The sequence below is a fragment of the Panthera pardus genome, unplaced genomic scaffold (genome assembly GCF_024362965.1).
Source record: "Panthera pardus isolate Hobbes unplaced genomic scaffold, ASM2436296v1 HiC_scaffold_16, whole genome shotgun sequence".
Taxonomy (NCBI): domain Eukaryota; kingdom Metazoa; phylum Chordata; class Mammalia; order Carnivora; family Felidae; genus Panthera; species Panthera pardus.
In genome coordinates this window covers 9,550,115-9,559,178 of record NW_026526721.1, presented here as the reverse complement: position 1 = coordinate 9,559,178, position 9,064 = coordinate 9,550,115, and the positions used below count along the sequence as shown (strand labels likewise).

The 9,064-nt window shown below is 44.1% G+C and overlaps 1 pseudogene; it reads left to right on the top strand.

The window, feature by feature from the left end:
- Positions 1 to 7,245: 7,245 nt before the first annotated feature.
- On the top strand, positions 7,246 to 7,770 carry LOC128777358 (ferritin light chain-like; annotated as a pseudogene).
- The last annotated feature ends 1,294 nt before the right edge of the window (positions 7,771 to 9,064 follow it).

Sequence of the window (9,064 nt, the reverse complement as noted above, 5' to 3'; positions counted from 1 at the left end):
TCTTTAGCCTCAGCAATCAGATAACACAAAGAAATAAAAGGCATCCAAATCGGCCGGGAGGAGGCCAAACTTTCACTCTTTACAGATTACATGATACTCTATATGGAAAACCCTAAAGATGCCATCAAAAAACTTCTAAAACTGATTCATTAATTCAGCAAAGTTGTGGGACATAAATTCAACGTACAGAAATTGGTTGCATTCCTATACACCAACAATGAAGCAACAGAAAGAGAAATGAAGGAATCGATCCCATTTACAATTGCACCAAAAACCATAAAATACCTAGCAATGAATCTAACCAAAGAGGTGAAAATTCTATACACTGAAAACTATAGAAAGCTTATGAAAGAAATTGAAAAACACCAAAAAAAATTGAAAAATATTCCATGCTCCTGGGTAGAACAAATATTGTTGAAATATCAATACTACCCAAAGCAGTCTACATATTCAACGCAATCCCTATCAAAGTAACACCAGCATTCTTCACAGAGCTAGAAAAAACAATCCTAAAATTTGTGTGGAACCAGAAAAGACCCCGAATAGCCAAAGCAATCTTGAAAAAGAAAACCAAAGCAGGAGGCATCACAATCCCAGACTTCAAGCTATACTACAAAGCTGTAATCATCAAGACAGTATGGTACTGGCACAAGAACAGACACTCAGATCAATGGAACAGAATAGAGAACCCAGAAATGGACCCAGAAACGTATGGCCAACTCATCTTTGACAAAGCAGGAAAGAATATCCAATGGAATAAAGACAGTCTCTTCAGCAAGTGGTGCTGGGAAAACTGGACAGCAACATGCAGAAAAATTAACCTGGACCACTTTCTTACACCATACACAAAAACAAACTCAAAATGGATGAAAGACTTCAATGTAAGATAGGAAGCCATCAGAATCCTCGAGGAGAAAGCAGACAAAAAACCTCTTTGATCTTGGCCGCAGCAACTTCTTACTCAACACATCTCTGGAGGCAAAGGAAACAAAAGCAAAAATGAACTATTGGGACCTCATCAAAATAAAAAGCTTCTGCACAGCAAAGGAAACAATCAGCAAAACTAAAAGGCAACCGACAGAATGGGGGAAGGTATTTGCAAACAACATATCAGATAAAGGATTAGTATCCAAAATCTATAAAGAACTTATCAAACTCAACATCCAAAACACAAATAATCTAGTGAAGAAATGGGCAAAAGACATGAATAGATACTTCTCCAAAGAAGACATCCAGTTGGCCAACCGACACATGAAAAAATGCTCCACATCACTCACCATCAGGGAAACCACAATGAGATACCACCTCACACCTGTCAGAATGACTAACATTAATGACTCAGGCAACAACAGATGTTGGTGAGGATGTGGAGAAAGAGGAATTCTTTTGCACTGCTTGTGGGAATGCAAGCTGGTGCAGCCACTCTGGAAAACAGTATGGAGGTTCCTCAAAAAACTAAAAATAGAACTACCCTATGACCCAGCAATTACTACTACTAGGTATTTATCCAAGGGATACAGGTGTGCTGTTTCGAAGGGGCACATGCACCCCCATGTTTATAGCAGCACTATCGACAATAGCCGAAGTATGGAAAGAGCCCAAATGTCCACCGATGGATGAATGGATAAAGAAGATGTGGTATATATATACAGTGGAGTATTACTCGGCAATCAAAAAGAATGAAATCTTGCCATTTGCAACTAGGTGGATGGAACTAGAGGGTATTATGGTAAATGAAATTAGTCAGAGAAAGCCGAATATCATATGACTTCACTCATGGGAGGACTTTAAGACACAGAACAGATGAACACAAGGGAAGGGAAGCAAAAATAATATAAAAACAGGGAGGGGGACAAAACAGAAGGAGTCTCATAAATATGGAGAACAAACTGAGGGTTACAGGAGGGGTTGTGGGAGGCGGGATGGGCTAAATGGGTAAGGAGCACTAAGGAATCTACTCCTGAAATCATTGTTGCACTATATGCTAACTAACTTGGATGTAAATTTAAAAAATAAAATTTAAATTAAAAAAAAATCCCACCAAGGGGCCCAGAAGAAGACAGCTTTGCTTGTGAAAGGGATGGGGCTTGGTCTAAAGATGTATATCCAACTATACATCTGGACGCTGGGTTCTGACACAGGGTGGAGAGCAGGGAAAACCACAGATTGGGCAGGGAAAAGCAAAGGAGCAGGGGCGAGGGCTGGCACTGTGGAAGTCTGCAAAGTGGATTTCTAGCAATTAGTCTCCATACATAGATGCTCCCTACTCATGCCCGTTGTCTAGTAAATTGATATTTTTCACTGGGAAAAGAGCCTGATTCTTCTCCCAAAGAATAATGGGAGATATCTCAGAGAGAAGAAAAGAACAAGAATTCACTGTCTCCTAGGATTCTCCTATATCTAATTTTTTTTTTTTTACTGTCCATGTCAACCCGAGAAACCAAATGAACATGCAATAGCTCAGTGCACCCTAGACTTTCCTTTCTCCTGAAGTCCCCACCACGTACAACCCTGCCCTTCCCCGTTTGTTCAGTATAGATGGAAGGAGCAATTGGGTCTCATGCTTCGACTGACAGATGAATGAGTGACCAAGAATTGGTTAGCTCAATAGCCACCATTCCTACAAAATTGGTTTAAAAAAAAAAATCAACAAAGAAACTAATAAAAGCCTTCCTGGTGAGGAACTTTAAACTTTTAGACCAGCTCAAAGCCTCTGATTTCCCTTTTTTTAACTGCACCAAATACCAAGAACCAGAACACTGTGAGATTGCTTAGAGGGATCCCAAAGATGTACCAACCAACCCTACATGAATCTGAACCTACATGAACACTATTTCTAATGAACATTTTTAGTAAGAAGTAATACGTACTCATTTCAATGACAGGCAATTAAGATTTTGCTTTCAGCAAAACCTATGAAGAGTCAACTCATTTATGTGGAGGGAAAGGAGCTCTGCCGAGTGCTGAGACGTAGATCTAAATCAAGCCTTAGATGGAGACAAAGCCAAGGCTTCCGACCATGTGCTCCTCCAGGACTCCAACGTGTGCCAATGCCGGGGGGTCCTAGAGCCTGCAGAGAGAGAAGAATGCGAGACCCAGGATGATAAAATCCTCACCTAGATCTGAGGAAAAGTGTCATCAATAGACCATTCACCCAAGCTCTCAAAAAAGATGCGAGGGTAAAATAAGGCTGCAGTTTATACCCAGACACCTGGGGCAGGCAGGATAATAGGGGCTCACCAGACTCAGGGCAGAAGGACATGGAAGTCATTCCAAGTCCCATTCACCCATGGAAACAGGGCTGTTTAGTACACTAGTTAGAACAGACTCAAGGGCCAAGGGTGAGCCTGCAGGCAGATGGGCCAGGCTGGGAAGGTCATGATGAATCAGGTACTTAGAAGCAAGGCTGCAGCCCAGGAAAGCGGCATGCATTTGTATGGTCCCTTTCAAAATCGATATGCGAGCTCTACAGCCTACGTGCCCGGAAGCAGCACTTCATTTACAGGAGCTGCCGATGGACTGAGTCACCGGTTAAGTGATGCTTGAATAGAAATCGCTCTGAAGCTCATACTCCCTTCCTTCCTTGAACACTCACTGAGCACGTACAAGATGCTGGAGTCTGAAGATGAACAGGTGGTCAGTGTGGACACACTAATCCCCACAACATGTTAAAGGACCACAGAAAGTACGGGTGCCTGGGTGGCTCAGTGGATTAAGCATCCAACTTTGGCTCCGGTCATGATCTCACGCTTCATGAGCTCAAGCCTTGCGTGGGGCTCTATGCTGATGGCTCAGAGCCTGGAGCCTGCTTTGGACTGTGTCTCCCTCTCTCTCTGCCCCTCCCCTGCCCACACTCGCTCTCTCTCTCTCTCTGAAAAATAAACTTTAAAAAAAAATTTTTTTTAAGAAAAGGACCACAAAGTTGAAGGCCCCTATGGTAGCTTCTTCCTTTACACTTAGCAAGGGGATTTCAGCCTGAAAGTCAAGGTTTGCACTGACAACAGTCTTCAGGGTTTTGTTTGTTTTGTTTCGTTTTTTTACCAAGTCTTACCTTGGTGGCTGTTTTTTTAAGAGGCTTTTCTGCTAAATTCATTTTACGTGTAGTTTTTTTACTAACTGGATTTTATCAAGTATTTAATATGGATTATGTTAAGTGCACAACAACATGCAGAAACTTCAGGATCTGATTTTTTTTTTATTATATGAAATTTATTGTCAAATTAGTTTCCATACAACACCCAGTGCTCATCCCAAAAGATGCCCTCTTCAATGCCCATCACCTACCCTCCCCTCCCTCCCACCCCCCACCAACCCTCAGTTTGTTCTCAGTTTTTAAGAGTCTCTTATGCTTTGGCTCTCTCTCCCACTCTAACCTTTTTTTCTTTTTTTTCCTTCCCCTCCCCCATGGGTTTCTGTTAAGTTTCTCAGGATCCACATAAGAGTGAAAACATATGGTATCTGTCTTTCTCTGTATGGCTTATTTCACTTAGCATCACACTCTCCAGTTCCATCCACGTTACTACAAAAGGCCATATTTCATTCTTTCTCATTGCCACGTAGTACTCCATTGTGTATATAAACCACAATGTCTTTAGGATCTGATATTTTTACAACTTAGCACTGTGTTAACTATAGAATGAACAAGGACTTCTTAACATTTTCACGTGGCAGCTATGAAGGACCTGTCATGCTTTCTCATTGTTCTTAGGAATAGTAAACGGCAACATTCCACTAAGCTGAGCAAGACACTGACTCTTTTAAAGGAAAAATTTTCCCCCATTTACCACCTACTCACCTTTAGACCCAAGTGCCCAGTGAGTGTTTGAGAAGGAACTGGAAGTAGATAAATTTCTGGAGTGACTTCTATTTAACACCAAATGCATCACATCCCTTGTCTGAGTAACTTGTTTAAACTGTGATATTTCTTTGGGGCACCTGGGTGGTTCAGACTTAAGTGTCTGGCTCTTGATTTTGGCTCAGGTCGTGATCTCACAGTTTGTGAGTTTGAGCCCCACATCGGGGCTCTGTGCTGACAGTGCAGAGCCTGCTTGGGATTCTCTCTCTCTGCCCCTCCCCCACTCACTCTCTCTGTCTCTCTCTCAAAAATAAACAAACTTAAATTAAAAAAAAAAAAGAATACTTCTGCCACTATAAAACTACAATAACATTTAAAATAAATGTAATCGAGGTGATTTTTTAAAAGGCTACAAAACTTCAATTTAATGAATCTATTTTAAAATGGCAGGTGCTGATGTGACTCTAGAAGGTCAGTGCTGGGGCACACCTTGCCTGTGGCATTATTGTGGGCACATGAGCTGTACTCCCAGTACTTCTCTCTACTGAAACTACCATAGACAGGCCTTTGCTTGTACTAGGTACTAGGTGACAATCCCGGTCCTTCCTGTGGAAAGGAATCTCGTTGCATATGTCCTAGGTCCGCCTCTGTTCTTGCACTGGCATGTGACAATTAATATCTGCTGTTCTGCTATTCCGGAATCTCTTTACCACACACATGACCACAGGGTGTTCATTCCCTTCTAATTATTTAATCGATTTCACAGCACTGTGCCTCCCTGCTGTCTCTAGCTTCAGCCCCTCTTCTATTCAGAGGCAGGTGCTGAAATGCCTCCCAAAATCAGACTTGGAATCATAGCCCCAAGGTTCCAAGAGCCCATATGAAGTTCTAAAATCTTCACCAAAGGCAAAAATTAAAGTCTAAAGTACCTTCAGAATGGTCTCACTTTGCAAGTCAAGCATGAGATCCATGGCTTTATCTATACAGCCCTGTAGACTAATTCTTATACTCACTGAAGTTTGAGAACCACTGAAACAGACTATAGGCAAGAATAAAAGGGATGTCTCTCCTTAGAAGTTTGGGCAGCCAAGCCAATCCACGCCGCAGAGAAGCGTAGTACCCGGGGATACACGGGAGGCCAGTTCAGAAAGCCAAAATGTTCTTGCTTGCTGGGAGAATCCACTCTTTTGTCTTCTAGTATGGAGTTTCTAAACCTATGTTAGTACATGTGTTCACACTGTGAGATCTAAATAAGATAACTGTGGACTCTCATCCTAGGACAGGTATACAAAGTAACTTGTTAGATTACAAGTGCATGCATGCCATTTGGTTAATTCAGTATTGCATGGCAGGTTGATTGATTTTCCTTGTTAAGTCCCATAATTAACTCACACCAAAACCTCTTTCTCTAAAATCTCCTTTTTGAAAAATGTTAATCTTGGGGCGCCTGGGTGGCTCGGTTGGTTAAGCGTCCAACTTCAGCTCAGGTCACGATCTCGCGGTCTGTGAGTTCGAGCCCCGCGTCGGGCTCTGGACTGATGGCTCGGAGCCTGGAGCCTGCTTCCGATTCTGTGTCTCCCTCTCTCTCTGCCCCTCCCCCATTCATGCTCTGTCTCTGTTTCAAAAATAAATAAACTTTTAAAAAAAAAGAAAAATGTTAATCTTGTTGAAACATACAATTCTATATGTATTTACTGAAAAACAAAATGAATCTTATTAAAATTCAAGGTCATATTACACTGTGCCCAAAGAATCATTCTGCCATCAGGCTAAGAATCAGAAGAAACATATGGTGTACATAAAGTTATCATGTGCAAGCAAGCAAAAAGAATATCTACTTATTCAGATGGAGAGGCAAGGGGTGACTGGGTGGCTCAGTCAGTTAGGCATCTGACTTTGCTCAGGTCATGATCCGGCAGTCTGTGGGTTTGAGCCCCACATCGGGCTCTGTGCTGACAGCTGGGAGCCTGGAGCCTACTTCAGATTCTGTGTGTGTCTCTCTCTCTCTCTGCCACTCCCCGACTCGCACTCTGTCCCACACTCGTGCTCTCTCACTCACTCTCTCTCTGTCTCTCAAAAAATAAAAATTTTTTAAAAATTTTATTGCTAAGATGGAGAGGCTGAAATATGATAACCGATATGTTGCCCTTAATTAACCCAGACCAACAATCAGAATATTTGGTCTGCATAATTTTCCAGAAGACATTTTAACGTCGTGGCCTCTTAAAGCAATATGGTTTCTGCAGGAAGTGCGCCCCTGGTCCTGCAAATGTCTCTTGCTTCAATAGGGTTTGGACGGAACAGATCCAGGGACACCCTTCTACCAGCCTGCGACCACCCTCTAAACATTTTTTCAGTCACAACCTTCAGAGCCATCTTCTCAGCCACCCTTTGCCTCCAGGACCAGCCAATACCCTATTTTGAGCTTAGCTCCTTATTACCGATCAACCATGAGCACCCAGATTCATCAGAATCATTCCACCGAGGTGGAGGCTGCCATCAGACACCTGACCGACATGCATCTGCGGACCTCCTACACCTACCTCTCTCTGGACTTCTATTTCCACCACGACCATGTGGCTCTAGAGGGCTGGGCCACTTCTTCCACAAGCTGCCTTAGGAGAAGCCTTAGGAGGGTCCTGAGCCCACTTGAAGATGCAAAACCAGTGTGGTGGCCATGCCCTCTTCCAGGATGGGCAGAAGCGTCCCAGGATGAGTGGGGTAAAGCCTTGGATGCCATGGAAGCCACCCTGGTTATGGAGAAGAACCTGAACCAGGCCCTTTTGGATCTGCACGCCCTGGCTTCTGCCTGCACAGGCCTCCGTCTCTGACTTCCTGGACAACCACTTCCTGGATGAGGAGGTGAAACTCATCAAGAAGATGGCGACCACCTGACTCTCATCTGTAAGCTGACTGGCCCCCAGACTGGGCTGGTTGAGTGTCCCTTCCAGAGGCTCACCTTCAAGCATCAGTAGGAGCCCTTGAAGCCCAACAGCCTTTGAGGGGCCCCTCTAGCATCGCCTGGGCCAGGGCTTGTGCCTGAACTTCTTGCAGCCACTAGGCAGCTTTTTAGCCACCCTGGAGCCCTCTCCCAAGCCTTGGACCAAATAGAAACAATAAAGCTTTTTGTAGCCAAAAAAAAAGCAAAATAGTGTCTGTAAATATTCAATTACAAGAACTAAAAGGCATGACTGTGCCAAATTTTGCCCTGTTTCTACCCACCAGCCTCCTACCACCAGGATAAATTTTCATTCTTATATTAATTGCCTTTGCTTCTACAATATTAATTGCCTTCTACAGCCATTTAGCTCTGGTCATCTCCCATCCAAAAGCCTGGTCCTGTCCAGTCACCCTTGTGTCAACATGAAGGCCCTAACCACTTGGGCCATCCCACTTAGAAACCTGGACACCTCTCCCTTACCTCACATCCAGGCAACCACCAGCCCTGCTATCTGCTCTGGCTGGCCTCTCCTCACCTGCAGAGCCCCCCTCCTGGTTCAGACCATCAACATCTCCCACCTTAACTACTGAAATACCCTCATAATTGCATGCACTTGTGCTCCCCATCAACGTGTTTTCTACACAGCAGCAGAGTGATCTTTTCTTTTTAATTTTTTCAATGTTTATTTATTTTTGAGAGAGACAGAGACAGAATGTGAGTGGGTTAGGGACAGAGAGAGAGGGAGACACAGAAGCAGAAGCAGGCTCCGAGCTGTCAGCACAGAGCCCAACGCGGGGCTTGAACTCACGAGCTGTAAGATCATGGCCTGAGCCGAAGTCAGACGCTCAACCGACTGAGCCACCCAGGCGCCCCCAGGCGCCTCAGCAGAGTGATCTTAAAGTGCAAATCAATCGTGTCCCTCATTTGACCCTTTTACTTATTGCCCTTTTCTCCCAGAATCATAATAGAATCCCTCCCTACCTGCCAGGCATGTTTCTCATGATCTGACCCCTGCCACCTTCTCTAGCCACAACACAGGCCACTTCCCACCCCCACCCTACCCCCGCTCACCACATCTGGGCACCCTCAGACTTGCTAAGGCCCCAGCTCTGTGGCTTTTCAGGGGCTTTGCACCTCCTTGGTCGTCAGCCTGCAGTGCCTGCCCCTCCCAGGAAGCCTGAGCCTTTCCTATACTTCCAGACTGCTACCCTTATTACATCATTTTATGATGTGACCAGTATAATTATGGCACCCCAAAGATAACCATGTTCTAATCTTTGGAACCTGTGAATAGGTTATCTTACATGGTACAAGGGGCCATGCAGCTG